Raw genomic sequence first — 11803 nt, forward strand, 5'->3', positions numbered from 1 at the left:
ACAAGAGTTAGGACACTTGTCCAGCTATATCTGCTGCTTATTTTGGTTGCACCTTTTTTTTGTTTTTGTTTTGATTTGTTTCCTTGGGCTGGTCTCTGCAGATCTAGTGGAGTAATTGGCAGTTTAACGAGTAGCCAGAACTAGTGTAGCTGACTGCTGGATGAAATATCTCGCGGAGTACCAAATCAGAGGCGGACTTTACCCATGTCTGTTGACTGTTGTCTGCTTGCACGAAAAACACTGTTATGATTAAATTATTGTGAGAGAAAAACATTATTAAGCATAGGCTAGACGCGCACCAAGACGGAAACAAAGGCTCCCGTTCGACTGGTAGAATTTTAGATAAAACTAACTAAAAAAACATTATTCTGACTAACTTAAAAAAAATCAAATAAATTAAATATAGGGTAAGTCGAACGGGACCAAATTCTCCTCCCGGGTCCCGGCAGAGCCACCCGCCCGCCCGGCCGCGCCAATAATTCTGCCGGTGGTCGGTGGAGGGAGGTCATCTTCAGCAACCAACGGCGGCGCGCTAGTTGCTGAGTGGCTGCCTCGTCTGGCTTAGTAGCTAGCCTAATAATAATAGTATATAAGTGCCGTATGACGGCATACATTGCCGTGACAGGAAAGCAGCTAGCTAGCGCGGCGTCTAGTGCTCCTCCAGTGCTGGCTGCCGCGGCGCCGGCTGAAAGAAAGAAAGGCCGCTGTGGCTTCTTGTGTTTTGAGACCCTTTTCGGGTTTTACATCAGGACCGCCTAAACCAATACTACGGTCACTGACGAACAACGGGAATATTCCAACAGCAGCAAGGTTTGAACTATTACTCGAGGCTCAAAATAAATATTTAAAGACTAAAATGTATTTTGATAGTTTACGGGTGAAACTGAGCTCAAAATACAAAGTTTAACAACTGAAACGATCATCTTCATAGTTATAGGGTGAAATTGAGTCTAAAAGTAGAATTTGAGGACTAAAACGGCTGTTTTAAAAGTTTAGGGATGAAACTAAGCCTCGAGTAATGGTTCAGAGACCAAAACGGCTATTTTGCCTTATTTTAAATAGAGTTACATCAAACAACAAACTGCATGCGACAATACAACAGTTCTGAAGGCAATATGTGCCGCGAATCGAAGCAGCTATATTGCCAAGTACCGTTAACCTTCTCTGCCGCTTCAGGATGACACAACACAACACAACACAACACAACACAACACGGTGTTTCAGTGAATAGATTTCTCTCTTACAGTCTGGATATCTGGAAGGGAACCATGACCTCAGTCATCTCCTCCCTCACAATAGTCTTGCCGACCTGGAACAGGTCGGAGATGCCTAGCTGCGTTGAGAGACGCCTTCGGCAGTCCTCTGCAGCGGCAATGCCTGACGAATAAGCTCCATGCACCGACCCAGAGTGGTCAATGCAGGCGGCCTCACCAGCGAAAAACAGGTTGCCCACCGGAGTGCAAAATCTTTCATACAGGTCAGCTGGTTTCCCCCACCAGGTCGCACGAGTAGGAGCCAAGTGAGTTTGGGTCACTGCCCCAACGTGAAACCAGATACTGAACCTGGAGAAGAGAACCCAAAAATGTCAGGAGCCACGAATCATCCATCATATAGAGTCTGGAACTGAAAGTATGTGTTTTTTTTAAGTAATTGAAAGTGTGTTTTTCTGTGCTTGATTTACCGGTTCAGTTGCCTGCGGTAGCATTTAAGTTAAGTTCACGGATTCTTCATCCGACAGCTTCTCGATCTCATATGCGAATCTTCCAGCTACCATGCATACCAGGACTGGGTTTCCTGTGGCTTTGTGAAGGTTGAGAAAGTAGCCACAGGCATTTAACGTTGGGGCGATCCTACCTAGCACTTCAACGTTGGGCCAAAATACAGTGTTGAACTTAAGAGCTATCTTGTTCTCGATGCCAACGCCAAGATCAGCGATTGCTGAAAGCTTCTCTCTTGGTACCTCAGGTTCAAACTTGATGATATTTGCCTTAGAGTACCCCGAGAGGGACGGTTATTATAGCAGCCGATCTATTCGGCAGGACTGAAAAATAAACCAAAACACTGTTCCGGCTGATTGTTGTGAGAGAAAAATACTGTTCTATCTGAAAACACTGTTCACATGAACAGTGAAAGCGTGAGTGCGCTGGCCAGCCGAGCCCCAGCCGGCCAGCCAGCCGAACGCAGCCAGCATCTGCAACAAAACTTGCCCCATCTTCCACACAAACAATAACCTTATTATAACGCTGTATGATCTTTGACCCTGAGCAACAAAAAAAAAAAGAGGTAATGAGCAAACTGTTTGGTATACAATTTGACAACGGAAGGATCACATGCATGGTTCTTCTGCACACCTGTGGTTGAGGTGAATATCAAGACCTTGAGCGAGAGCTTTGATGACAGGATCATAGCCATTAACCCACTCGTTGCCGTATAGAGGACTGAGGAGTACGTACGTCGCTCGATCGCGTATAGTTGATCGCGTTAGAGGCTGAGGCGTCGATCAAATCGACGAGAGACCACCGCCATGGAATGCCGCCGCTGGAAGCCTGATGACGACGACTCGGTGGTGGACTGCTACACTTATCCTTCTCGCCGTCGTCTCAAGGTACGCGTACGATAAGATCGATCAATCAGAAATTTAAACTTAGTATTATGTACTCCATTCGTACCAATTATAAGTTATTCCAACTTTCTTGTATAATCAAAACATCTCAAATTTATATAATAAAATAATAACATTTACGATAACAAATAAATATCATTAGATTTTTTATTAATTATATTTTCACAGTAAACCTATTTGATGTCATAAAAATCTTTGTCAATTTATTGTCAAACTTAAGATGCTTTAACTTTTAAAAAAAGTTAGAATACTTATAATTTGGAACGGCAGTAGCTAGCGCATTTTGGACGGTCTTAGGAATTTCATTCGATTCTCTCAAATTGACTTGACGATGAAGGCGATCGACCGTCGTGTCTGTAGGCTTCTGGTAATGTGCCGGAGCACAGAAAATCGATGCCGTCAGTGGAGGAGCTCTCACTTTTTTTTTCTTCATGTAATATAAATCACGGTAAAACTTTTGCCGTCCCTTTTAAAAAAATTGTTGCAAGGCATTCTTCAATGGTGATAATTTCTGATAGACACTATTTTAATATGTTATTTGCTAGTGAACACTCTTGACCATGGTAATTTGCTCCTAGACATCATGTCTATTAAAATAATGATTTTGTAAACATAGAGGAGAGAAAAAAAAAGACAAGCTAAAAAGTACTGTTTACTGATTTGTTGTGAGAGAAAAACATTGTTCCTTCGCTGAAAAAGTACGGCTGAAATGACAAGCGAATAGGGCCAATGTAAATAGACAAAATACCCTTCCAAGACCTTACTAGGCATCAGACCACATGCTCGCAGCGCAAAGGCTTATTCTCTCCGTCCCTTTTATCTTCTCACTTTATGAGAAATCAAATGTACTAAACCTTACTAAATATATATTTAAAAATATTAATCTTTATAATACATAATTTTTATTATTGGATAGATCTTTGAATCTATTTTTATAATATAAATTTAATGGGAGATACAATTATTGCTAATATTTTTTATAATTCTACTTAAAGTTAAAAGGATTTGACCAACCCGCATCCCACGACAACACGTCGACACTTATGGATTGTCTGGGACAACTCCAAGTCTCAAGAATAGGATTCAGATCTGCAGATCCACCATGGAGTAGCTCCGACTTGGATCTGGGATTCCACTGTGGCTGAAAAGGGTGTTTGGAAGAGCTCACACCGTTTCTGTGATTCCACGTCGCCTGAAAGGTTGGAAAAAATCAGACGCCTAAGTTATAGCAAGCCCATTTAATTATTTGTGTACGCTGGCTGTTGATACTGTTAGTAGACTATCAGCTGCCACTAGGGCCCATTTTTGTGCAGAGTTGCTAGTGCAGCAACGCGCGCAAGCGCAGCGCTGAAGCCCTCCTCGATTGGACACACGGACCTGTACCTCGGCCTCGCCTTGGAGCGGCAGGCTCACCCGCTCGACATGGACGTCTGTGCTGGTAGCATCCGCCGTTCTATCCAGTACCATGGAAGGTGCCGGTCGCAAGTCGCAACCAGAGGCAAAGCTCATGGGGGCAATGTACGTAGGCCGCAAGAAAAACGGTTTCAACGAAAACCGTGCATTTGTTAGAAAATTAGAGCATGGCTTGGCGCAGGCAGGGTCGTAGTCGTGGTACAGTTTGGAGTTTTGAGAACTTTTTCCCACGGTGACCACAGCGGGGTGCTGCGAGGTGGGCACAAACAACGGGCTGGTGACGTGCCTGCCGTACCCGGTGTCGTGCGCCAACGGTGACCATCTTCATCGTCGACCAGCAGCAGCTTACAGTGTCTGAGTCGCCCAACGGCGTCTACGTGATGACATTAGCACACTCCCTCCATCTGATCCATCCAAATTAACAGCAGTTCCCCTAATACAGTTCACCCACCAATGCAAGGGTGTAAACGGGGCTCCATGGTGGTTGACCTCTCTCACCAATTATATAGACACACAATAAAAAGACTCATCAACCAGACGACAACGTATATAGGTACACGTTCGTACGTATCAGACAAACAAACAAACACATATTGCCATCGTCAATAAACTAATATGCACCGAGATCTGAGAGCATCATGTATACGCCCCCCCCTAAAAAAACTCAACTATAAATACCGTGCAGGTCCTATCATCAATAGCAATGTTGCTTACATAGAACCACTAGAGAAGACATGGATCCATCACGTATTCCTGAGCCGAGTCTCAATGGCGTATAGGAGGCCGTTGGTGCTTTGCATGAGCTGGTTGACCTCTCGTCTGGCCCACTCCACATGGTCTGACCACTCCTTGGAGCCCAACTTGGCACGGGTGCGTGCCTGGGACATGTTCCGCCAACAAGCACCGATATAAATGATGTAATAAACCATTAAATAATTATTGAATTGTTGAATATTAAGTGTTGATCATAAATATAAAAATATGTTGATTGATATGATGAATGTTAAATAATGTGTTGGAACTAACGATTCTGAAATGGAGAGAAAGGGAGGTAGGAGGGAGGACGGTAGAGAAAGGACACACTAATAAGATTTTAAACAAATAGAAATGAGTGGGAGGTGAAGTCCTTTGCCGTCGTGCCCCTACGCACTTATATAGACAATGGCTATTTACAAGTGGCCCCTTGTTAGGTTGGATTTCACATGACACAGTCTAGGTTTGGTCCATATACATCATGCCCCCCTAAACAGTAGCCCCTTAGTTATTAGTTTTTTTAGACGTCTCAACTATTAGGTTATGATCGGTACAACATGACCTAATAGATGTTTATACTAGAAAAGGCGTAAATAGAACTCGAACCTTAGTCACGAGGATTGCCCTTCGCAACCTGCGTGTGTGTGCCTCACTAAAAATTCCATCATAAAAACCTGTTAAAAAAGGACATAGAGAAAAGAGCACACACACGACTCAAATCTATACAAGTGCTAACTCATGGAGTTACTAATTAACTCAAGTGCCTCAATGTCGATCTCCCGAGAATCTTCATATTCAGACTTTGGCTTTCTCGGCTGCTTCTATGACACAGATCGTTAGCTTCGCTCGATGTACATGTCTTTGACTCCGGGGCCTTCTCCTCGCATAGTGTTAGTGTTTTTGGACCACCGACGAGTAAATTTGTATTTGCGCGTCTGGCTCGGATGGTGTGCTCAGAGGACACAAGGGTTTATACTGGTTCGGGCGGAACATCCCTACGTCCAGTTCGCTGCTGCTCGTGTTACTGGCACTTGGTTTGTAGTAGGGGTTACAAACAGGCAAGAGAGGGAAAGGATCCCAAGTCTCTGGTGGAAGGAGTGGACGGGTGCTGAGAGCTCGCTTGCCGCTTAGCCATGTGCTCGTGTCATGCTCTTGTGTTCCGATCTCGTGTTTTTTCGCCCCCCCTCCATGAGGCGCCCTGCTTCCCCTTTTATAGACGAAGGGAAAGCACGGGTTACAAAGGAGGAAAAGTAGAAGATCGAGAGAGAAGAAAGCTTTCATGGTTGCCGGGTCCTTCTTCTCCTTCACGCGGGTCCCGCTGATCCTATAGATGTCAACAGGGACAGCTCCATGTCGCGGCCCTGTTCGTCACTGGAGCCATGCGCAGGCATCATCTGCCGCTCATGGTGTTCCACTCCATCTCGACGGACGTCGTGGTGAACTGACGCGCCTGTTAGCGTCCGTACAAGGGTTAGGCAGAGCAGCACCGGCACGTTCAACACTGTTCATGATGTCACTGTTCGCCTAAATGGTCATTTAGCCCGTTTAAACACCGTGTAAACGCTACACGATGGTGTGCCATTTCCGTTTAATCATCCGTTTACCCCATTTAATTGGCCGTTTAGCCCGTTCAATGGGACGTTTGGCCTGAATAATGGCTAAACGGTAGGTGACCGACTGTTTACCGTTTAGCGTTTATGAAAACATTGTGTGAATCCCCAAGTATGGCCCGTCATGGCCATGGGTTACATCGAGGCGTGCCAGCCTCTTCCCTGGCGTCAGAGTTTTGACCCAGGCCCATACGCTTGGACCTAGAGTGGTTGGCGGCGGTATGGGTCCCCATTGGACGAGATGTAAACCGCGTCCAAGGGGTTGGGCGAGACGGAGCCCGCACCTAAGGGGTCGGGCGAGACGGAGCCCATGGCCTTGAGGTCGGGCGAGACGGAGCCCGTAGCCTTGGGGTCGGGCGAGACCTTTTAATACGTCTCAAGCCATCCGGGGAAGTCAGCGTGAGCGCTAACTTCCTTGATTTGGGTATCCTAGTTATCGATACCCGACAGTAGCCCCCGAGCCTGTGGAGGAGTAGGATACTCCTCTGGAGGCTTTTCTGGACAGGAGGACTTTGAGGGCCTTGGCCTTCTTTCTATAGCCCACGGCGTGTCCTGGTAGGATGGTGATTCCCTTTTGTCATGGCCGGTCTTCTTGGGGCATGTAACCATATGATTCCGAAGGTCGGAAAGATTTTCCTTGATTTCGGTCCCCTAGGACCCGATCGGTCCGCCATCGTACTGCGACCACGCGTTCGGTCTCCTTGCGAGTCCAACTTCCCTTGAGCCCTCGCATGTAGAAGGGGTCCAGTCGAGGGTCGCCTCATTTTTGTGATCGTCATCCCTCAAGCATTTTTACGATAAAACGGAGGGGCTGAGCCGTACCACGTTTTCCCTCGATGGACGACACATAATGCTTGATGAGCTATTAACGGGCTTGTCCGAGTGGGGCCCCGGCTTCGCGTTCGTGGGGGTCCAGCATGGGTCAGCTGATGACCGACTCCAGACTCTTGGCAGCCAATCAATATAGTTCTTGGGTCCGTTCGGCCGGCCCTAAAGCCTCGTTGCCTTTCTTCGAGGAAAAAACCATGGACTGGGAACCGACCAAGACTCAAACATGGGCCGGGATGCCCACGGCGCTCGTGCGCTCAGGTACTGGCCGCTAGTGGGCCCATCCCTTTCCACCCCTCGCTCTAAGGGTGCCCCAGAGCGTCTATGAACCCGTCGGTGGGCTAGCCTTCGAACTCCCGGGCCTGAATGGGCCGTCGGAGCATTTTCAGCTCTGTATCCCTCCTTACCTACGATGGTTGTTGGCCCGTCAACCGGGCGAACCATCATCCGATGTGTCCTTTGAGGGTGCGGTCGGAGATAGCGTGCGTGCGATCTTCGGAGGGAGGTGACGTGACACGGCGCAGCAGGCGCGTGAACCTCAGCGGACGATTTGCCTTCTTGCCCCGCTCTGTCCTATTAATAGCGGCCTCCCCCTTCATGTTCCTACACACCAAAACCATAGCCTTACCTTCTCCATTTCTTCACCGCTGTCGTTCGGATCTGCCGTGCTTGCTAATCTACCATCGGAGGCCTAGATCTGTAGCTTCCGCTTCTTTGCCGCCGCCTTTGCTTCTCCGCAGCCGCCTCCATCCTCCATGGATTCATGGTACTGCTTGTTACCCATGCACGGATGGAGGGCCTCGTTAAGCGTGGTCTTCTCCGTGGGAGGACTGATGCGGTGGAGTGGCTTGTGCCTGGCCGTGAGGATGCATCGGCGCCGCCCGACGGCTACGTCGTCTCCTTTGTGCTCTTCTAGGAGCGCGGACTCACGGTTCCTCCTCACCCATTCTTCCAGGGTCTGCTGCACCACTATAAGATGGAGTTGCAGCACTTGAACCCCAACGGGATCCAGCACATCGTTGTCTTCATCGCGATGTGCGAGGGGTACCTGGGGATCGAGCCCACTTCGAGCTGTAGAAATATTTCTTCTCTATCTCCTTGATCAAGAAGAAGGAGAAAGGCCGGGAGACCCCGGTGCCGATGGGATGCGCAGGCATCCACCTCTAGGGGCAGCAGGCGGTCGAGTACTTACCCTTCCAGCTCTCCAGATCCAACAAGGGGTGGCACTCGCATTGGTTCTACCTGAAGAATGACCCTATCACTCCCTTGCTGATCTTCTCTGGGCACCTGCTGAAAGAGGTACCGCCGTCATAGCCGTGGGGGCCATCCATCAAGGATAAGAAGAGGATGCATGACCTCCTCAAGGCCATCGCATTCCTAAAGATCCACGGCCTCTAAGGGGCTGGCGTCATCAGGGGTATCACGCGAGGAGGGTGGCGCCCCTGATGGTACGCGTCCTCCTGCTGTACGGGACGATGCTCGGTGCGTAGCTCGTCGGGACGACGCTCGCCAGGGGCTGCTCCACGACAGCGATGTCGCACAGCACATCAAGGAGGCCATGGGGGAGGCCAACACTATGCTCCTGATCCTGGGGCATCCTGTAATGTGGCCGGACGCGGGCTTCATCGAGCTGCCGGTGGGATTCTATCGCGCCGCTGTCAGAGCACACGACCATGAGGGTGGCGAACCATTCCACATATGAATAAATGAAGAAGAAGAAGAATGACGAGGTGAAGAAACGGCGGTCGAAGGAGCGAGCGAAGCTGTAGCGAGGGAAGCGGCGTCAAGGTTCGTCAGAAGATGAGGAGGAAGAAGAAGAGGAGGAGGATGGCTCCATGTCACCCATCCCATGGGATGATCTAGCCACCGGGGACAAAGACCCGCCTTTGCCGTAGGCGGGACCCTTCCTGTGGCATGCCACGGGGCAGGAGGGGGAGGACGCGCCCTCGGAGCCATTGGAATCAAAATGCCCCACCCCATCTGGACCTTCGACGGTGGCCTCGGAACGAGTGTAATCAGGCCGCCTCACCTCGTCTGGGCCTTCGACGGTGGCCCCAGAGCTGGCGGAAATAGGTCACCTCGCTCTGTTTGAGCCTTCGGCGGCGCTTCCAGAGTTGGTAGGAGGTGACCGTTCTGATTCGTCCGAGCCCTCCGAGCCGAGGGAGGGCTCGAAGCGGCAACGTGCCGACGAGGAGCAGCAGGGGTCGAGCAAGCCAGCCCCAAAATGTCCTCACGTGATGGCGTCAGAGTGAGTCAAGAGTTTTTTCGTCCTTCTGTGCTAACAAATTTTTGCCACGAACTGACCGCCATGTCCCTTGCAGCGTTGGAGGACGTGGGACTCTTCGATGGCTCGCTCCGAAAAAGATCCTCCTCCAGCAAACGCGCCAGGAGCCAGCTGGCGCCATGCTGGTGGTGAGCGTGAGTGGCGTTGTGGTGGCCATGGTGTCGACTGGGGAGGTGCAACCGATGGCTATGTCCATGGGAGAGCAAGTGGAGGAGGGCGTGTCCGGGGCACCCATGGTGGGCATGGCACGGCCGGTCATGTCCTCGACGTCATAGGCGGAGGTGGTACGGCTGGAACCATCATCCGTGCAGGTGGCCGTGTCCGTGGTGGGGCGAACAGAAGGGGGTGCACCCGAGGCATCCTTCGTGGATGTGGTGATAGGGTAGGCCTCCATGTCCATATCACCCGCCCCCTCTATCACTAGAGGAGCTGCTCTAGAGGAGTTGTCACCGCAAGAGAAGTCGACGCCGCTTGAGGTCGGTGCAGGGACATCCCGGTCTCTAGTCCGGGTGGCTGCCCACGATGAAACAACAGAGGATATGGAATGGGGGAGCATCCACATGGAGGTTGGGGACGCGGTTCGTGCCCTGACCACCATGTTGAGCTCAATGTGCGACATTGTCGCCCCGGTTGGCTAGGTATGATATGATCGTGCTTCCGACCCTCATGTTCTCTTTCTACACCTCTAAGTCTTGTCTTCTTCACAGATCCTTATGGCCCATAGCTGGGAGAAATCCTAGTTCCTTGCTGAGGAGATGCGGTGGAGTGAGGGGCTAGCCATACAACTCGCTGCCGCCCATTAGGAGGTGGCTGAGCTTGCCCCTGTAGCCCTGGAGGTGGTCGACCTCTGAGTCTGGGAGAAAGACGCCCATGAGGCCGAGGAGATGCTCACGGCCCTGATCGAGAGGGTGCACATGGACGCCGTGGAGGCCGAGCAGCTATGGAAGGAGCGGGATGATTTGCTCTGGGCTATAGAGGAGCTTCGCATAGGGATTGACCCAGCTCGCTAGGAGTGCACCGATGCTCAGCAGCGGATCGACCACCATGAGGATGTGCTTCAGATGGAGAGGGACCTGAAGGTTGCAGCTGAGGGCATGTCCGGTGGGCTCGCTGTGGAGGTCGGTCAGCGCCAAGAAGAGGTCTAGCGCCTGTAGGCTGAGGTGACCCGGCAGCGCATTGAGGTGCGTAGGCTTCGGGCGGACGTGAATAGTAAGTCTCTAGTTTCCCTTGTTGTCTTTCTTCCTGAAATCCATGGTAAGCCTTTTGACATGATTGGTACGTGACTTGGGAAGGTCTCGATGACAAGCTTAGGGCGGAGGTGGTGAAGAGTCTTGGACTAGAGAAGGAGCTTAGTGAGGTGAAGGACACCCTCCAGAAGGAGAGCGATGAACATGATAACCTATGCATCGCCGTCCAGCTGGTCTGTGGCGAGCTTGAGCTGGCCCCGGAGCAGGAGACAAGCTCGCTCGCGGTTCACGCCAACCGGATCATGGACCGGGCACATGATATTTCAAGGAGCGCGCTTCGCTTTGGCATTCACCAATCGTTCATGATCGCCCGTTCTCATTACGAGAACATTGATCTCGCGATGATGAGCCAAGGCTTCGCACCTATCTATACCAACACTGAGCTGGATGACATCGAGAAGGAGGTGCCCCCCCTGGCACATGACCTTTCTACCAAGATAGAAGATGAAATCATCCCCCCAATGGCTTAGTTTGGTCAGATAGGTCAGGCGGCGCATTTGTAATAAGCGGACAAGTTCCAACCCTTTAGTTTCGTTTAAACAAACTTGTTCTTTTGTTTTGGTTGAACAAATTTGTTCTTTCTCCCTTTTTATGTGTAAAAAGGGTTGATGTGTTTCGACCCTTTCTATTGTTTAAGACTGTAGAGCTCGAGGTGTGGGCGAAAAACTCTGATCATGCTAGTAAGCAAGAGTGTCATAGCCGCTAGGGCGTAGGTTTCTTGCAGTCCGACCAGTTTTACTCAGCGTTCATTTCCACAAACCTTGCCTCTAGGTTTTTAACATGAGAAATGGTTGGGCATGGCGACTACTTCAGAAAGGATATGTATATACCCTTATCAGCCCTCGAGTGAGGCCCGACCCCTTGCCGTTGTCAAAGTCAGGTTCCACTAAAGATCAAGGAGACGATAGCAAAACTGGTAAGAGAAAACATTTTTTTTGTTTTAGAAATGTTATTCTTAGTTTTTGTACGTGCCTCTCCCTAAGATCCGAGCCATCGTCCTACGACCGTGCATTCGGTCTCCTTGCGAGTCCAACTATAACACCCT

The 11803-nt window shown here is 50.0% G+C and overlaps 1 pseudogene; it reads right to left on the reverse strand.

The window, feature by feature from the left end:
• Window positions 1–1240: 1240 nt before the first annotated feature.
• Window positions 1241–8460, reverse strand: LOC136492497 (polyamine oxidase 5-like; annotated as a pseudogene).
• Window positions 8461–11803: the final 3343 nt, after the last annotated feature.

The sequence above is a fragment of the Miscanthus floridulus genome, chromosome 11, assembly GCF_019320115.1.
Source record: "Miscanthus floridulus cultivar M001 chromosome 11, ASM1932011v1, whole genome shotgun sequence".
In the NCBI taxonomy this organism is placed as follows: Eukaryota; Viridiplantae; Streptophyta; class Magnoliopsida; order Poales; family Poaceae; genus Miscanthus; species Miscanthus floridulus.